Below are 19,832 nucleotides of genomic sequence, written 5' to 3' on the forward strand. Positions count from 1 at the left end.
AAGCCTGTTAGTATCTCTCTAATTCTCAAAAATTATCTTCCTGGAAAGTAATGGAATTTCCTAAGCGGAGTTTTTTTCCTCACAAGAACTGCAAGATAGTTTCTTTAGGAAAGAATCTAGGCTCATAATATATTTGCTTCAATGACTGATACAAAAGTTAAAATGGTAAATGAAATAATACAGTACCCACTTACATAGTTCAAACAACTACTTTTTAAACCTTCCTTTTCCTAGGCAACCAGATTACTTTTCTTATGACTCTTCATCACATAACATCTTGAAAATTTTGTTACTTTTTCCTCATCAAGAAATTTAATTTGAACGGCATGCTTACTTTAGACATTTACCTGTATACATATCTCCTTCTACGGTCGGAAACAATTCCTGCCATGCATGTGCAAGTTCGGTGAAGATTTACAAATCTAATTGTGTAACCAGCTCTTTTAGCTATCTCAAAGCCTGTACTTCAATCATGGCAAAATAAACAAAGCTCATAATACTGTCCTAGGATCTCCCTTAAATAATTTACCTCTTAAAAACAGAAAAAAAAAAAAAAAAAAAAAAAAGGCTTTTTGGAGTGCTACGTTTCCCCTGTTACTCCTTGAATTTTTTCCAGTTTTCAGACCTCACATTTGTCCACAGTTGATACCTACTTTGTGTTTTTAAAATATCTTTGTGCTTTAAGAACATCTTCTCTGTAAAAGTATTTTTACAGCATAACACTTGCTGGACTTTTTGCTGAGTGGCAGATTTTTAAATGAGGTTGATTTCGATCTCACTATGGCCATTCCCTGATTTGTATAGCCCAGGTGAATCAGAAGAATTTTCCATGTGTGTACACATGCAATCTTCTCTAAGAGTGGCTATAATGGGCAATAGCTTGTGCTCACAACTGCTAATAGGCTGCGGTTTTCCATGAAAAACAAATTGCCTCCTGCTGCAGGGTTGTAGAATGTTTAGCCTTTGTTTTAACCAAAGCAGTGGCAAAATATAGCTACAACCTATTGTGGAAAGCCTCTGATCCCCAGCTTCCAGTAAGGTCCCAAACTGCTGGCCTGAAGGGATTCCCTGAAAATTAGCAACTACAAGTGTTGCAAACCTGATTTACAATAACATCTCATTTGCTAACAAACAACATCAAGATCTCACAAACACGGGTCCAATACAAAGAGAGGGAGAAACACATCCTACTGTTGTGAAGATGACAACTTTTACTGGGCAATACAGATAAATTAGGAATTAATTAAAATTCACTACTCTTTTAAAGATGTAAAACCTGGATCCAAAGACAACATAGCTCTGAGACAAAACCTCCTCTTGGAGAAAGTAGCATTTGATTGTCTGAAGTCCGGAATAGTTGCTCTGCTCTAGGGCCATGGCCGTCAAATTGGGAGTTTGATGAATATTTAATTGATGAAGCAAGTTTGCACTTAATGTCCTTAGTGAAAGTTTGGAAAGTACAGATTTGTAATCCAGAAAAAACTAGCTTTATTGCAAACAGAGTGCTCCCAAGAGCTGCAGTTAGTCTGTGAGGAGATGCCACTGGGGAGAAATGCATAACATCTTCTAACAATTCTGTGTTATCTGGCATTAGCCTCTTTCAGAATTATAGCTAGTACGACTGTCTTTAAAGGATTACCTCCTATCAACTAGATACACTCACTTGCAGGACAATTTGACCCTTATTTCTGGTACTTTCATAAAAAGTACCAAAATTTTAACCTGCTTTTGAGTTTCTCGACTTCTCTCCCTCCCGGTTTCCTTTCTGGTTTCTAATCTCATTACTACCTTAGATACCATCTAAATAGGTTAATAGACTGCTGCTGTGGAGCACTGAAAATCCATCTAGGCAATCAGTGGTCTGTTTAAAGCAGTCAAGTGAAGCTTTAAAGTAAAGATGGGACCTGAATCAAAATGTTAGGTCTAAGCACCTTTACCCACTGGGACAAACTGAATATAGGGTCATAGTTTGTGACTCTTTGCTGAGCTGCTCAATTATCTTGCCTCACATGCAACCACCAATGGGAATTTCTAATTTTCTTTTTAAGTATTTTGAGCAGAAAAAAACCCACAAATATTCAAATAGAGCTATACTAAACAGAAATAATCACTGCTGATTAAATAATGTCTGACCTAATCTTTTCAGTAGGTGAACTGAAAGGTCCAACGATCTATGCATCACATGGATAACTAGGTGCCGATTCTCCTTGGTCTCCTTTCAGTTCAGGAGAAAAAGTAAAACATGTTCATGCCTTTGGGTGATCCCATAATTATGTTAAAGAATGCAGTAGGCCAAAAATCTGAAAACAAAAGGGGATTGCTGCCCCTGTTGTTCCAAGATAGATTTTTTTTTGGTGGACATCCCTGAAAAAGGAGAGGACAGACTGACGCCAAGGCATTCAGTTATTACTGTAAGTTTAGATTTGGCTTCTAGATGTCCAACAGTAGCAGATGGAAGAGGAAAACAGCAATACTCTTGTCCAAACAGTTTACACTGCTGAATATTGAGGTATGTGAGAGCCTTGTCTTAAATGAGCTGATAATTAACAGCACCGTGATATAAACCAAAGCAAAGAAGCTTCCTCTGGCAAGGTAAGCCTTTCTTTGGAGATTTCCTCCAGGACACATAGCAGGATAGCGGGAGATTCTGACTATAACGTACTTCAGAAGTGTCTTCATTACATTGATCTAAAATAGAGGAAAACCTGGAGGAGCACAAACACTCCACTCCAAATCTACCTCTTTGTGAGGTAGCACAAAGAGGTTTAAAGCCACAAAACAGCACAGAAGAGGTTTAAAGCCAAAGTTCTGGCCAAACCCGAACAATTCTCTTTGTGCTTCTTCAAAAAGTATCACAGAAACAGATAATATAAGCAAACACCTATAAGTAGTAAGAAATACAGCACCACCACCACCGTGAGCATGAATAACTGACTTCACAGACCCTCAATGCTAATACAAAGCTGATATTAGAGGGATTTTGGTAGCACAGGTCTCATTGAAGAAACTCATACATTTCTCATTCTGACCCATGAGTTTTGCTGCCTGACAAAATTACCTTCAGCAGTATCTATCAACTTTTTCACTGCAACTCTAGCCATGATATGGATTCTCTATTGCTTTATCTTCCTCTGAGTTAGCTGAAAATACAAGTATGGATTCTGCTGATTCTCAAGAGGAAAAAAGTATTTTGCTGGTGTAATTACACTGATGGTAGATTTTTCATCATTTCTAAGGAAGGAAAGGAAGGAAAGGAAGGAAAGGAAGGAAAGGAAGGAAGGAAGGAAAGGAAGGAAGGAAAGGAAGGAAAGACATACATTGAACATTTTGAATGTCCTCACTTAAATTACTTGGGTGAATTTTTTGCTAGCAAAACTCAGGAGTAGCATCTTTAATACTGAATCCGTGTCTATCTTGGTGCTTATAAATACTTTTTCAACCCCATTTCAGGATAGATCTATATCCTCTTGACAAAGCCAGAGGTAATATGTATTCCTCAAGGAAGGATCGGGAGGAATTCTGATCCTCTTTAGTGTCTTGTGAGTATATGCTCTAGTTTGCAGGGGAAATTCCTGCTGTGCACAGCAGGAGCTGGTGCCAGGCTGCAAGCTCACAGGATATTTTGTGACAAAGTCTGGGGGTTTTTTCTCATATGTTTAAAATTAACCCATTCTCTGCAAAATCTTGGCAATTGGTTTCATAATTTTGTATTTTTCATGGTAACTGAGTAATATACAGATGTAATAATATGATACCTCTCTTTCCACAGGGTAGTTACTTTTTATTTAGTTGGAGAGTTTTGTCTGTTCTTTTATTTTGTTAGTTTTTTTTGGTGTTTTGGTTTGTTGGTTTTTTGTTGTTTTTTTTGGTTGGTTGGTTTTTTTGGGGGGTCTTGGGGATTTTGTTGATGAGTGGCACTTTTCCCAAAATCAACCTACAGATAATACATCCATCTCATGAGTTGATTGTCTCTTCAAAAAGACTGAGTGATCATCTTGAGCTGCTGATGCTGGTGTAAAGACAACATAAATTATTTGCTTGACCTTTTTAGAACTGAAAATCTTTTTTTTTTCTTTTTAACTCATAGCAATGTATTTATTTTGTAAGTGGAGAGAAAGCTTCCCCTCCCATTCACCCTTTGCTTCAGAATGATAAAAAATTATATATACTGAGACTTTGCAAGTTATATTACTCTAAATACCTTTTTATGGGTTGGTTCAGGCTTTCTGAAACAGGACTCTTTCTTATAAGTCATTAGAATTTATCCTCCTGTTTTGAGAGAGGAGCCATATTACCTACATAGTTAAAATCTATGTGTTACCTAATCTAGTAGACTAAATCTGTACCAATAACTTAAAGTAGATTAAGTTACTGCAGTAAAAAAGTGTTTATCATTTTATTTCTGGACAGTTCCATAGTTTGAATATATTAACTGTACTATAAGTGCAAGAGCACATAAAGGTTTATATAAAGTGATCACACCCTTCACTGAAATTATTGCAACAAGAAAATACTTTAAAGTTTTGGTCAGTTAAATTATCTTGCTGAGATATCTCATATCTTTCTTTTCTGTAGCAAGGTTTTCTCAAGGACTGTAGCCCTCTACTGGGTAGTTATCTATATAAAGGAATTAGGATTCACCAGGTATTATCCTGTGCAGTGGCAACCCCAGTGCGAAGATGCTACACCCCTCTCACTGAGCCTGGTAAAAGCTGCATTGTTTTTTCCCTAAGGTCATTCACACAGCTTAGGCCTGGGGGAAGGGGAAGGTGGATGCACCTATTATCTGCCTCAACAGCAAAACTTGTACAGAATTAAAGAGCAATACATTTTATGTTGTTTTACTAGGCTCAGAGTGCATGTCACAATTCAATTCAGAGTGAATATTATAGATTTACAGTAATACCTGATCTGTTCTTAGACTTTCTAAAACATGTTGTGTAAGGCCAAATTAAAGTCTTATTGCAGAATTGTATTTCATTCTGGCCACTAATGAAGTTTAAAAGTTTGAATAGGAACAAATTGAAGGCCAAAGTCCCCTCTTTAAAAAATGAAAAATTCACTCTTAAATACCTGCTTCTACTGGTACTGTTATGTCAGTATGTCTCAGCCAGTATCTTTAGGGAGTGAAAAAAATTCATTCTATATTTCCATCCATTTTGATCATTAGGATAAAAATATTTTTGTACCAGCTAGGTTTCATTAGGTGCATGGGTAACCTAAGTGTCATTCCACGTATTTCCTTCTGCTTGAAACCAAGTCACTTAAGAAGTTAGTCAAGTGAGCTGAGACCACGAGAGATTTTAATTAAAAAGTGCTAGCCTCTCCAGCTGAAGACAGACTCCTCCCTACAAAGATTTATCTACAATGAAATTATAGATAAATCCATCCTGAGTATTAGATAGGGATTGTGAAAAATTGAATAGGTGTAAAGAAGAGCTATAATTCAAAATGTAGGCTACCTGTTCTTGACTTCATTGTCATTATTCACAACCAAACATTGCCTAAAACAGGGTCAAAATTGGGTTGTCCCTCTCCTACTAGTATATTGGTGTGCAAAGCTAACAAAAATGCACAAAGTTCTTTGGGGAATCAAGTCATCATACCTCTTCAGCTGATTGCATTTAAATAATTTTATGATTCTGATATCCTTCTTTGTACAAACAGCGGCTCATTGAGAAATGGGAAATCTGTTTCTTAGCAGAGCAACTCACTTTCATCTCTCTCACTTGCAAGCTGAGAGCTGTAAGCACCATGTTAGAGGTTATCAGTAGGGACATCCTTTACTGCTGCTACTGCAGCTGTGCCAGCACACAAGCTCACTGAAGGAGCAAGAAACTACAAAGTCATACTTTTGATTTACCCTGGTACACTCTTTTTCAAAGCAGAGGCCTGGGCTGCCTGCATCCATTTACAGATTTCTTTCTGATTTACATAGAGACAATTGTGATAAATATATATATATTTGTCAGCACACAAGGACTACAGACTAATCCTTCCTAGTTCTGTATAACTCATAGGGCTTTTTGATATATAGGCACATAACTTCAAAGGATTGTTTAGAAGTATAATCCACTCTGCTATGAGTTTAGTTAGGTGTCACCTGATCAAGGAGACATGAGTTTAAATTGCCTTGGGCTGGAATACATGTCTCCAGCCACCTACTGTCCAAAATTCTGGTGTAACTCTTATCAATAAAATCAATAAAATCAATAAAATATCATGAAAGTGGAGCACAAAAGTCCCAGAGATTATTTATGTTGAAGCAAACAGCTCATGAGACACTAGCAGAGTCAAGCTAGGAAAGCACTCTGAACACTCAAGCTGTGTCACTTAAAAGAGCAAATTAAGGTGAGGGATATGAGAAGTACCTCATCACACTCTACTGTTTAAAACTGTCAGTTATTTGCCCTTTGGTTTCACCCTTTTTCAAGGTCTCATCCTGTTCCCATAGAAATAAAAACAAAACAATCATGACCTAACACTGGCCAGAAAGAAAACTTGAAAACAGACATTTTGCTTTTTTGCGGCTTTAAATAGTGTTACTAGAAGTGCTGCTTCTTCCAGCCCTGGCATATCTTAACTGTGTCACTAGCCAGGGCAGCAGCCTTGGCTCTGGCAGGAGCTACCTTGTTAGCCCCAGCAGGTGAGCTGCTGAGGGGATATTGGCTACCAGAGACATTCAAGCAGAACCTTTGCCTGTGAAGGGATAAATTGATATCACAGTCATTGGGCTTTTTGTTGAATACTTATTAATCACCCCAGCTGGAGAAGTTGTCAGGATTAACAGGTTTCCATAAGATATGGAAACCTGGATATGCACACCCTCAAAACCATTAATCTCTTTATCTCTTTATCTCTTTTATCTGTATATATGTAGGGAATTTCTATTCCCTATACTTTTCATTCCTCACATAGATTGATCAGCATGCTCCACACATTTTATGCTCACTGTTGTTACATTTTGGGCAGTAATTTCCCACACCAAGATGTCAGAGTCCTGGAAGCCACAAAATAAGTATTCACATGGTAGCATTTTCACAGCAATTGAACAGATACTTGTTCTGATTATGTAGTGAATATGAAGTCCACTGCCCTCCGATGAAAAAAAAAAGAGACATTTTCAATTCCATAAGGTAATATTTTCATGTGACCCAGTCTGTGCCCTACAAAATACACTAGGATATCCAAGACAATGTCCATTTTATATCTATTTAATTTGAATTCATTTAGGAAAAGAAGAGACTATTATTAATCAACTTTGAAGTTTTTGCACTCCCACTTTCAGGGAAACCATTGCTTAGAGCGAAATGACTTTATAAGTCATTGTCTGCAGCTCAGCATGGGTGGAGAACCAGACAACCTGCTTTTAAACACGAGTATGAAGATTATTACTATAAAAGACAAGTTCAATGGACAAAGTTTGGCAGGACAGACCAGGCTCAAAATATCTCTGGGCACATCCAAGTAATCTATATTTTGTGAAAGTAAAGTTGCATGACTGTACACAAACCTAACCTTTTCAAATTTCTAAGATATTTAAATTTTCTACTTACCCCTCTCCTCATTATATTTGTCATGTTTTGGTTTGTCCAAACAACAATTTCAAAAGGAAAAAAATATAAAACCAAAAATGCTAGCCTCAAGAAAGCCCTTTTTCTTCTCCCAATATCTTTCTTTTCCAAATATCTAAATGCAAAAGGGACCTGAATCTGGGTTTCAAAACTTTCTTTATACTGCCAATAATGACAAAACTAAGACAATATATGTGCAGGAACACCACACTATACAACTTACAAATCTTTCATGATGGGAGTAAAGAATGGTCATTGCAAAATAAACAAAATAATTAACAAGAGTTAATTTTAAAATTCCATCATTGGAAAGTAATGTGACATCAACAGAGATTACAGTCTAGTCCAGAGGTCCTGCAGAGAGGCAAACAGAGATTAGGTTCCATTTCATTGCCCATAGGCTTTACTTTTATCCTTTTTTTTTCCTAAACTTCCAACCAAAAATAATCCATTATTTCCTCTGAAGACTTCTGTTGGTTTTCATTATTATTTTATCTTCTGTTTTGTCACATGGTCTCAGAAAAAAACACATTTCTGAGCCACAAAAGTTCAGAGCCTTTTTTGGGTTTCTACAATCTGTCCTGTCCTGCCTGGTACAGTGAATAAAGGCCTGACCTGTACTGGCTACAGACCCACATTGGAGCCAAAGCCTGTGACTGTCCCAATACCCACAGCTGAGGCATCGATCTTGGCTTTCCCCAAAAACACCACCTAATACAACTCCAAGGCCAGACGCAGAAGACACAGTCCTGGGCATCTTCATGCGCACCACGTACATGATAGAACTGCACATCCTTTAACTGCCATGTTGCAGTTTTGCCTCCCTCCAGCTTCCCACATCTACACATGGGAATCAGAAGAAAGTACCAGCAGTAACAACAAAAGCTTGGAGCAACAAAAAAAGACCCTACAGAAGAATTGTCCCTGGATTTGTTTCATTCATTTGTAATTGCAATACACTGCTTGTATCAATGCCATTCACTCCCACCATGAAAACAAACAGGCTGTTGACTTGTTAGTTATTAAAGAGATAATACCTTTTGCCTGCATGAGGTAATTCTACTAGAATAAAATGAGTGAAAATAAACCTGCTCAAAACCAACAGTTTAGCTGCAGTTAGTTTTTGTCGGAAGAGCTGTCTTTGACTATCTCAGAAAAAAAGCTGTACATTTCTGCCAAACAAATGACTGTGACTGCATACACAGGCATAGAAATTTTTTCTCTTGTTGACCATGCAGGAGAAGCAATCTGCCAAGTTGCTTGACAAAGGCAATCTACCCTTCACCCATTTAATTATGCACAAAACATACTTAAACAGACAGGGTCCAAGGACTGTGGTGTATATGCCCTGGATGCCAGACATGCTCTGACATCTGAAACAAAAAAGCTCATCAGTGGCCCAGATGCAGCCAAGAACTTATATCATGTGTAAACCCACAGTCAGAGTAAGGGGATCCTATCTCCTTTCTGCCCCTGATTTCTGCAACCATTAGGCAAAACAGTTAATTCTGTTGTAATATTTGAAAAACAAACCCAAACTCACTATGGAAATCATTGCAGTTAGTGCAGTAGTGCAGAGTCCTTTACTGTCTTTTTTCCTATATTACGGCTTCAACATGGACATAGAACTTTTTTTTTTTTTCTTCATGATGACCCCAGTTCTCACTCTTTAGGCCATGACAGATTTTTTTTTTTTTTTAGGCACCAGTGTGAATCAGAGAGTAGAGTTAGAACATACTTGCAATTAAGAAAGGGTATGATTACACTGGGGACTGAAGGTTACACTGAAGAGAATGGGAGAGGTTTGGACTTTCACTGAAAAAACATTCTTTCCTTCCCGATTCAGAAAAATTTTAAAAAATTAGTGATGCCACCCAGTAACTGTTATTTTTAACCTGTTCCTTTGCCAGTATTTACACAGTAACAAGAAGACACAAGTCAATAACAGGATCAATAAAAAGAATTAAAGCTGAAGATATTAAAATTACCATAATTATATTCCAGATAGAGCTGGGCAGAAAATTGATTCCCTGTCCTACAAATGTTGAGATGTAAAACGTATTCCTGTCTTCCATCAGGACAAAGCCAAGGATTTACTTTTTTTTTTTAATTATTATTATTATTTAAAAATTGAAAAGGTAATCTGAAAAAAAAAAGACAGAAAGACAGAAACAGATGAGCACAGAAAAGTTTTTAAATAGCTGATGGTCTTTTAGATAGGTCACTAAAACTAGATTTTAAGAAAGTCTGAATCCATTCTTTGGGCTAAATCAGAAAAAGTAGGACTTGAAACCTAAGTCTCACAAATCCCAGCTGAGAGCTTCAACTGTCAAGTTATTTTCCTTTTTTTGAAGGTGAGTCCTTCTTCCTGAATAATACTCTGTCAAAACAATGCATTTCCACAGGATCTCATTTAGAAAACGAGCCCTCTCCAATTTGTCACATTTCCAAAAAACCATAGTTACAGACTGCATGCTTATTGTCAAGACTCGTGGAATGGCTGCCTGAAAGTACCTCTATGCAAGCACAGAAATTCTCCGGCATAAACACAGAGCATTTTATTTTTTTAGCTTTCCCTCCAAAGATGAATCTTCTTTTTGCTAAATGGGCACTTGAGAATGGACATAACTTCTGACAGAATGAAAATTTTACACAGAATAAACTATATTGACAGTAGGATCCTGTTTATAAAAAAACCAAAACCAACACTTTATTTGAATTTTTGGCAATGGACTGTCTTCAATTTAGTTGTGATTTTTCTGTCTTTTACTCCCTACTAGAGATCCATTTGCCCTTTCAGGAGCAGTAACAGTTATCAATATTCCCATTTCCTCTCGTCCTTCCTCCAATCTCCACAACGTACTTCACCTTCCTCTTAGGCTACTCAAGTGTTTGGCAAGCTGTGTTGTAAATCAGTTAGGACTAAATGATCAGACTGGAAAACAAACTGTTGCAAAATCCTTTGTCAATCTTCTTCCCTCTTTTTGGTTAAAAAATTCACAGACAAGTCACTATCTAAGAGACGTAAAGGTGAGCAGAAACCAGGAAATTCTTATTCACAGTTTCACTGATATCTGGCCTGAAGTATTTTTTTTTGCTCAGGCTGATCACACACAGGCAACTTAAAACTCACACCCAATATTTCTTGTTCCATGATAACATCATACCAGCAAAACTAGCTTCTCAGAAATGCATTGAAGCATGGCGGAATCCTGTGGCAAGCCCACAGCATTAATGCCACACCCACTGGCATTGCCTTGTGTGGCCTGAGCATCAAGCATCCTGCACCTAAAACAGGCAAATGAACTATATGTAGTGTATGTAGCAGCATAGTTTACAGACTACAGGTTTTGTCACCTTGGAATATGTATTATTTGCTCTGTTCTTTTTAAGCATCACTAAAGGAATCCAGTAGTCACTGTGATTTGTCTTTTTTTTTTAATTTCTTCACTGGACAACACTTTTTGTTCAGTATTGCCACCCACCTTAGGAGTTGCTAGACTGAGACCTCCTGAGATGGCAATTTATGGACAGGGAGTCTTTTCACAGCTGGAGGAGAAGCAAGATATTCAAAGTGTGTAAAGGGGAACTCCATAAATCCAAATCTCTCAAATACTCTCTCAATACTTTTTGAAAATGCTTGGCATTCTGTCTTGTTAGTGTAAATATATGTGTGTGTGTGTATATATATATATATATATAAGTCTCTTGCTATCAGGAATGTGACAAAGTGGACATAAGGGAATAGAAGTGGCGTGGCTCATTGAAAGAGCTGTTTCGTACAAAATGAGATATTGTTCTAGTCCTTTGATCTGCAGAAAGTTATAGATGCTTCCCCAAAGCTCCTAATGCTGCAAAACTCCCAGTCACTAACGAACAGCTGGACGGACATTGTGCAGAGTAACTCTGCACACTTCTGAGACCTTCTGCTGATCCCTGCTTGGCCGTGCTGTTCTGCACAGTCTGAACAACAGCAAGCACAGACACTCATCAACTTCTGTGCTCCCATGTACAAGCCTGTGAGGGTGTTAAAATGTTAACAGTGGGGCAAGCATGGGAGGGAGAGAATAGAGAGAATTCAGTCCGAGAGAGAAAAACAACCAACAACTGAATATCAAGAGGTGGGATCAGCAAGTAGATTGTTTTGAAAAGTAGCTCTTAATTTCCCCTATTCTCCCTTGTTAAGTTAAAATCATGATGTTAGGTGTTGCTCTGGAAACATAGCGGTCTATAAGCTTTATACAGCAGAGATTTTTTTTACTTGTTGGCTGCATTTATTTCAACAGGGTACTAGATAATTACAGGGCCCTGGCTGACAGCAGCCAAACTGAGAAGTGGTAACGCCAGCAGAAACATAAAATGGAAACTGTATTGACTGGTGAGAAGTGAGATCCTGATGAATCTTCAGCCACTGTGATAAATACAGACCAATCTGCCAGCACAGTCAGTGTAGGAAGGGGTTAAAAAACCCAAAACAACTCACTTTGATGCTTGTGTGCAGGAAGACACACATTAGCCTCCAATCCCAAACCAGCCCTGAAAAACTCCAGTCAGTGCCTAAATAGTTAACATAGCAATGTGGCATCACCTCAGCAGACATGTATGTACTCAGCTGTGGCAATTTTAAGAAAAACACAAGCCTAACTGGAGAGAGCTCTCTCAGAGTAAATTGACAGTGAAGACAAGACACATAAAAATTATCATGATGTAATCACTGGAGGTCAGGCATGCATATTGGCATTGTATCCGACCATTATGTGGGTGCTAAAATGACCCAGAAAAGAGTGCTAAACTAAATATTTGCTAATGTAGCTCTGCATCTAACTTGCTAATTCTTTTGCCAGATGTTTTGCTGTAGTTTATAGAAGGCGGCCATAATTTTGACAGCATCACATAAAACACATGCATGCAAGTATAGATTATCACTGTGGGGTTGGCGGGCAGGGGTGCTCCAGTGAGATTAAGCTCCAGCTAATACAACACTTCCATATATCAGAGGGTGTATCACGATGATGTGATTCCTTCACCTACATCAGGGATTGTGTTTCTCTCCCACAAATTTTTGTGGCTTTATTCTTATGAACAGAATCTACTGAATAGATTTAATCTATTACAAATACACACATAAACAGAAAATACCAAGGAAGAGATTTTATATCACTAGATAAACATCAGCACAATTTACTAAGAAAAGAAAGCATTTTTGTGTTGTCATTTTTTATGTGTAGAAATGAAGGGCAGTTTTCTAAATGATGAACTGCCACATCCTCCTGGAAATCTTCCTGTGTCCCTGTAAACACAGGAAGATTTAACAGAGAAAATTGTAGCTTTTCACTTAAAAAGGAAATTTATAACTGTTCCCAGAGCAACCATTATGCACAAGTGGAAATTAATTAAGCCAGGCCATGTTACACCATAAATGTCAAACACACACTCAAACTGTAAAATCACCCCAAATTTGCAGATATTTTCTTGCTGCCATTGCCTGAGATAAGGTTTATTGCTGACTAGAATTCCCCAGCTATTTCTTTTTCATTTTTAGACACACAAAACTACATAATCAAAATGCACACACACTGAGCTGTCATTTCTGGACTCTATGTCTCTTGGAGACTCAGGACACTGTGGTAATCTATTAAAATTGGTCAATATATATATATTTTTTTAACCCTAAAGGTGGTTAAGGTAAACACTACTGAAAAAAATCACCATATTTTCAGTAGTTCTATTTCTTCTTCAGTCATTCAGATGTGCCATATTCAAACAAGCTGAGCACATGGATGAAGATTTCCTTTAAATACAGTCATGTCAATTCAAATTTTTTGTCCTCTATGCTTGATCTGTAAAAGGACCAAATTTAAATTAAGTTATTGGAAACTTTAATCTTTACTCCGCAGTGAAGGATGACCATATTGATCTAGCAGCACAGCTGAGGAGACAGGGCTTATGAGAGGAGAAGTAAGACAGAGAGCACATAAAAATCAGCTTTTCTGACAGAAAAAAAGTTGCACTAATATACATGGTATACCACAGTGTGAAACTCAAGCTGGCATCCTGTCTTGTGCCCTTCGTAGGCCTCATTATCAAGAACAATTGTGTTCCAGAAAAAACTTCTCTTAATTTACCATTCCTTGGTTAAAGAAATACCTCCTCAGAGTGCTCAATGTTATAGCAATCACATCATTAACATAACTGCTCACAATATAGCAGTATTAGGTGACTCAGACTTTTTCTACCCTACGGTCTTCATGGAATCATATCAACAATGTTCATGCCAAAACCACTGGTTTCTGTGGTAGAGTGACTGCCAACCACAGCAATGTTATGTTCCTAACCTGAAGAGTATCTAGAAAACTGGATTTTCTCAATCCATCTATCTATTCTTGATCAACAAATGCCATCAGGCAGAGTTTGTCATAATTAGTTATATTACTCATAGCTGTTTCCTCTCACCACATAGCTTGAAAAAACAATAGTAAGTTTTACTATTTGCATTTAGTAAGAGATCATGGAACTACACCATTCACTTTTCTTTAAATCTCTAATTACTCTTCCCAAACCAAAAGGGAAAAGTAATGCCAGAAGGCCAATCCTCAAATCAACAGTATGTTGAGATGTGCTCTGCACTTAAGAGCGTGACTCTATCAGAGCAGATCCCATTTGCTTTTTCCCACATTGATCCAGCTGCCAGCATAGAGCCCTCCAGCATGCTGGAGTCCAGCACTGATGAAAGAGAGAGAGCTTATTTCCTTCTGGAGCTTTATGTGTAATCTAATTCCCTAAAATAACCCTTGTATTCCAGATTTCACTCATAGAGTGAGTGAAATATAGCTTGTTCTTTATCATGGGATTTTTTTGTTCTCAGAAGCAGTTCACAGACTGTGGCTAACACCCACAGCCTAGAAACTTTCGAAATTGCACTTTGAGACAGCAACCTGTTCTGAATGCCTGGATGAAGATAATAAAATTTGGTTTTGCAGCTCTTCTCAAGCATATTGCATATGTAGTGCATCTGCTCCATACAAATGGTTTTTAGAGATGTTGACCTGCACAGCTCCAGCTCAATCCTGCAGTTCCCCAGCTAGTATGGAGCAGAAATGAAGCCATTGTAGTGGCAGAAGTTCAGCTTCAACACATACCTCTCACTTTAGGCACAAGCCATCTGCAGTATCACACAGAGCACTTTTTGGATTGTTGGGCCAAGCTGGCCTGGGACAAAGGACAGGATCCCTCAAGTGTAGAAATAGTCTGGAGACAAAAGGAAGGGCTGGCCTGCTGACAGCACTACAGATTATGATATAGTGGTTTGTTTCTATTTAAATTGACATTAACATTTAGTGCTATTACCTTTGATTAAAATAACTGCTGAATTTCTCATTTTTGACTGCTAGCCCTGGTGCCTAAAAGGCTAAGTCCAAGAAGGATGAAGCAAGGTACCAAGGAATTTTTACGATAATCCGATAGCTCATAATGCCTGAAAAAATATCCTGCCCACCTCCTTCTATGTCTCAGCCACAAATTCCCTCACTCCCCCTTTCCCCACTGGACCTCTCACTGAGATGCTTCAATTCATAAGTCAGAAAACTAGCTCCAGAAAAAAACAAACAAAGAAGACCGATACGTTTATTCCAGGTAAACAAATTGATTCATCTCCGTAAGAGGTTAAAAGCCGCTCTTGCCGATGCAAATCTCTATATATGCTTGACTTGGGAATTGGCTAACATTGTTTCAGCTTTCATGTGTAGTTTCGTCTTAAAGAAATGCAGCATATTTGGCTAGCTTAAAGATCAAATGCCAGATCTATACAGGGATTTCCATTCATGGCTGATTCCTTCAAGGCTGCTATGAAATTCATAGTTTGTATCTTGCCACATAAACCCAGAAAGATTTCTGGTGTCATATCCTACTGCAGCACTGTTAACAGCAGGCTAAACCACACCAAAATACTTACAAATGAAAACAGTGAGGAAAACAACTGACAGATATTCAACCTTCAAATTGTTCCTGTTTTTACTGCTAGGGTGAATCACTTCACTGGGTAAAATTTCATTCTAGTGAAATTTCACTCTAGTTTCACCTGACAGCACCAAAAAAGACTGCAGAGCCTGGTCAAATATGCCATTAAACTCAAGCAATTGTATTTTGTCTATGGCAAAGACAGATTTTTCAAGTAATTTTGCAAGCAAAATACAGCTTAAGTGCATGATTGCACTAATACTATATCCCCACATGGTCCCATAACAAAACACCACAAGAGTTGTAAGTTTTATGCAGACAGAAAGAGCCCATTCTTAAACTAAAATGTTGAAACAACTTCCTGAATAGTTAACAAGACAGAGATACACAGCAGACAGTATATGGAAAAAAAGTGTACTCAGTCAGAAATTGGAGCACAGTTCTACTAATTCAAAAAAATTTTTTTTTTTTCAAAAAAACTTTCTGTCTCTCTGCAGAGCCTGTGGTGGTTAAAAGCATCATCTTATCAAACTTCAAAATAAATAATTGGGCAAAATTTCTTTTCCCTCAGTACTTAGTTTTTCTTCAATAAAATACTAAAAACTTTTAGTTGAAATAGAAGAAGAAGCAAAAAAGTCTCAGTGTTCCAGTATTTTGGTGATAGTGTTGATTTATTTGCCAAAGAACCTTTCCCTCAGAGGAAGATGACTGGGATCTTCTTAATCACTTCCCATGTGTACTGGCAAATTCTCTTTTTTTATTTTTTTTTCTCTACACAAAAGACATGAACTACATTCATTTTCATTACAAAATCTTTATAAAATCATATTGTATTTTGTTAATGACTAACCATTAGACTCAAAGGAGGAAAAATCTACATAATGCTCTGAGACTTGATTTATTCTATAAATTTTTTTGGTCTGCAAGAGTGCGTTACATCTTTGTATGACATCTGCATAAGGTTCCCTTTCCAAGGGAGAGCTGTAGATGTTTCCTTTCATTTGGTAATATTGATCCCATCCCATTTGTACCAATCTTCATCCATATGTTGTCAGAGATGTGGGATGATTGCTCTTCTCTATGTATATAATGCTAATAGGGTAAGAGCTCTGAAGGCAGCATCATATCAGTGGTTACATTACTTATGGTTAATTTCCTAGGGAAGGGAAGAACAATTTAAATATAGGAACTGAAATCTATTTACACATTCCATAGTAAATTTAATCTGTTATAAATCAGCTCGACTGCAGAAAGGGGCTGCTTGTCACACAGCCGTGGCTGCTTCTTTGTGCCTTCTGCTTCTGCCAGTCCTAGTGTTCATCTAGCAAATCACATCAGGAAACAAATCCAGCAGAACACTGTTTGTTTTGTTTTGTTTTTTCCCCAAAGCTGAGTTTTCATTCAGATAAACCCTCTACTCCAGCTCATTCATGGCTGAACAAACAGCAGTGACAGCATGAGCGAGGGAGGCAGTACAAACAACCCATGGTGTAAGACAAAGTGGGACTCACTATTTTAGCAGCAGCAGCCATTTATCCTGCTTAAGTTCATCATGGACCTGTGGCACTAGTTAAGTGGTGCCAGTCACAATATGGACTATCTAACTTTCCTGCATATTACTTTCTCAAGTCAATTAGTGGCCAATTCCAACTAAGCCAATGTAAGCCATTCTTAACATGGAGTGAAAAAATCTGTTTGGGTAATTTATACTGTTCATTCACACGGTGCAGAGCCGGTCTGACCAGCCTCTGTTGAGAAAGTTCTGTGATATTGCAAAAATCATTCAGTTAAACTGTGCTGAAGTTCTTCATAGCCTTTAGAAAGAAAAAACACTTGAGTAGATGTCGAAAGCCCTAGCAGCAAGCCAAAGAGCATAAAAAAGAAACAATTCTCAGGCTGGCTAGTATTAGATTTTTCTCTCCACTATGCTCATCATTTAATGAGTTAAATACACTCTGAGACATCCCAGTCTAGATTGCCCACGGTCTGCTCTTTCCTCAGAGAAATGTAAGTCACTGTGACTGAGAGTTTTCCTTCATAGAAGCCTATAATTCCAAGATTTCAATAAATGTTCATGGACGCTCATTGGTTTTTATTATTTTCCATAATATTCTGCATAGCTGATTTAACATTGCCCAACATGGTTAGAGATCTAGTCCTAACCCAAAGCCAGAATTTTGGAATTCAAAGATTTCTAGTCAGCAGATATTCTGGCTTCACTGACCAGAGTTGAGCAGACCCTGAGCAGGTTTTCGAAGTGCTCCCAGGAACACTCACATTTTCTTCATCCTTGCTTCTAATTGTTACAATGCCACCTCCAGTCTTTAGGCATTTATTTATCCTGAAGTTTACAGAAGTACAGAGTATCTACAGAGCAATATAGTTGGTATGAAACACTAATATTCCAAAACCTAGCATGTATTATCCACACTTCAGCTCTCAGAGTGGTGGTTCACTTGCTTTTTGGGAGAGTCCCAGAAGATGCAGGCCACCAACCTACAGTTCCTGGCATGAGCACAAGAGGAATTTTGGGCATCAATAAAGTTACACCACGTTTTCCTACCACACTTACCCATACAGGCTACCTGATCTGTTGTCAGAACTAACTCTGCTGAACACCCCTAATTAATGGTTACCCATCTCCTGTGTATGCAGGGCTTGATTGAAATGCTCAGGACCAGCACTTTGGTTGGCTCCACTCTTATCTTACTTGAAGCTGATAAAAGGAGTGTGTCTACTCTTACTGCCGCTCCTCACAAATAGCTGGGAAGAAGCAATCACTCTCTGGCAGATTCTGTCAACAACAAACAGCAGCACACAGCAGCATGCTGCAGTGTCACACCAATCTCACCTCTGGCTCAGTCAGGCAACAGCAGCATCTGAGCAGTTTTCTCTGCCCCTGTTCCTCTGCCTGCCTTGATGGTGAGGGTCTAGGGAGAAGGAAGAAACAAGGTATCAAAAGCAAGAAATTTTTACCGACTGCTTTACAGTTCTTTCAGGTTGTTGGCTCTTGCAGTTACAGGAATGACTTCTGATCTTACACAAATAGCACAGGGTGTGAAAATTGACCAATATTTCTTCACCAGCATTTTGAATGTTACCACTTGCATAGGGCTGGGAGTTTGGTACCCAAAAACCTGTCCAGGAGAACTACATTGACACTGCATTTTAGTAAAAAAAAACCCACTATGTGATATTCCTGTATTTACATATCTCTGATTATGTTTTTTCTGTCTTTCATCTGTGGAATGGGGAAGCAAGAAGTTAAATAGTAAGTGACAGCATTTAAGAATCCAAATATTGTAACTTAAAGTGGTACTACCAGTTAGACCTAACTGAAAATAATATTTCTTTTCCTAATGCACTAGCAAATAAACCCTAGAACAAATGTAACTGCAGCTCTTCTTTTTAAAGTCAAAATACTAGCCCCATTATACAGTTAGAGAACTCAAATGAAAACAAGAGTTGTTTGAATTGTAAGTATTTTCCAAAAGTAAATATTTTCAAGTGTGGATAATATATACGTGTTTTCTGAATATATGAAAAAATTCCATCTCTTTTATTTGTGTGAGACATTTTATAGTCCTAATTCAGAACAGTATCTGTTGTTATGACAGTACTTTAAAATATTATATGTTTTAAGCAAGTACCTAAACCTTACCATGTTTAGTTTAGAAGTCCTTGTCAAGCACACCAGGTAGGAGCAGACAGCATAATGGTGAGAGTAATCTGTCTCTTCAAAGTTGCTGCTATTTAAGATAGGAAAACCAAAATCCCTTTCTGAATTAACATGTTGTGATTTTATCCCAACACAATTTCTGTGAAACATCTTACCCACAAACGTTAGGATAAAAGTTCTGGTGCTGATTTAGCTGAATTGCACATAAATGGACATCACAGTCTCTCAATTCTAAAAGGCATGGTACTTCAATACAAGTCTGGAACAAGAATAAATCTTCATCTAAATCCGTTTGAGTTAGTAACATAAAGCACACCATGAAACAAGATGCCATGAAGCTAAAGGGTTAGCCTGTATCTACAAGAAAATGGTTGAGCTTAGGACAATTGGAGCCATTCATTGCAGCAGCACTGGGAATGCCTTATCCCCTTATACAGGTGTAGCCCTGCAGAGCACTCCCTGCAGGCATTCCCTGGGGAAACAGCCATTTTAAATCTTCAGCAATGCTCTTCTGTCCTCTTGCTGAAGACCGGTGTACTCACAGGAGACATGAAAGAGCATGTCATCATAGAATCATAGAATGTGCTGGGGATGGAAGGGACTCCCAAAGACCATTGAGTTCC

Source organism: Motacilla alba, chromosome Z (genome assembly GCF_015832195.1).
Source record: "Motacilla alba alba isolate MOTALB_02 chromosome Z, Motacilla_alba_V1.0_pri, whole genome shotgun sequence".
Lineage (NCBI taxonomy): Eukaryota > Metazoa > Chordata > Aves > Passeriformes > Motacillidae > Motacilla > Motacilla alba.